Source organism: Aplysia californica, unplaced genomic scaffold (genome assembly GCF_000002075.1).
Source record: "Aplysia californica isolate F4 #8 unplaced genomic scaffold, AplCal3.0 scaffold00860, whole genome shotgun sequence".
Lineage (NCBI taxonomy): Eukaryota > Metazoa > Mollusca > Gastropoda > Aplysiida > Aplysiidae > Aplysia > Aplysia californica.
This window is the reverse complement of record NW_004798130.1, coordinates 151,595-152,626: the sequence shown is the minus strand read 5'-3', so window position 1 is coordinate 152,626 and position 1,032 is coordinate 151,595.

The following is a 1,032-nucleotide window of genomic DNA, read 5'->3' as shown; positions in this document are numbered from 1 at the left end:
TGCCAGCGCTTCGGGCATACAAAATTAAGATGCCGGCGAAATGCTGTTTGCCCTCGCTGTGGCAAGGAGGGTCACACAGAGGAATCCTGCACGTCAGTTCCTCGGAGCCCAAATTGCCAGCAGGGAGGACATCCAGCATATTCGAGGGAATGTCCCAAGTACTGTCAAGAAAAGGCCATCCTAACCCACCGAACGAAGTTCAGAGGCACCTTTGCCCAGGCTAAGGCAGCCGTCTTCCCGATGGAATTGGATTCAACACAAAAGACCTATGCAGACGCTGCCAAGGCAGGCCCCAGAACCGCTGACAACGAAAAAGAAAAAATCCAAACCGTGAAAACGCCACGTACAACCAATAAAAATTTTAAAAACCCAAAAGCGCCACGATAACCAGTAGGAGGAAATGGAACTCTCCCTCCACACATCCCCTCCAAAATCTCTCTCAACATCTTCACCCCCAGGACCCTCACCATCTCCACCTTCATCCTCACAACCATTCTCATCCTCACCACCATCTTCATCCTCACATACATCATCCTCATCCACATCCTCATCCTCACCACGCTCATCTTCATCCCCACCGCCAACTACATCTTCAGCTTCACCTCCATCATCACCTCCCTCCTATCATCTTTCATCAAATAAAGCCCCTCCACCCACTCCCCGCACCCGCTCCCCCTCCTCTACCCGCATCCAGGACTCCGGTCCTCCTCCCCCTCCACACTCTCCCTCAAAAAAGGTTGCGGTCCGCCGTATCGAACCCGTGCCCTCAAAATACATTGTAAATTAAAATGGCAGTTCTTCAGTGGAATATTCGCGGTTTGCGTGCAAACCAGGCAGAACTCTCTTATCTTTTGACCTCACACACCCCAAATGTAATCTGTCTACAAGAAACTAAATTGCCAACACCCACATTCACATAAAAAAAACTATCAAACACGGACAACCAAATTGCCTCTGGGGGCAACTCCATTTTAATAAATAACCAAACACAACACAGACTAATACAACTAAACACAATACTTCAAGCAGTTG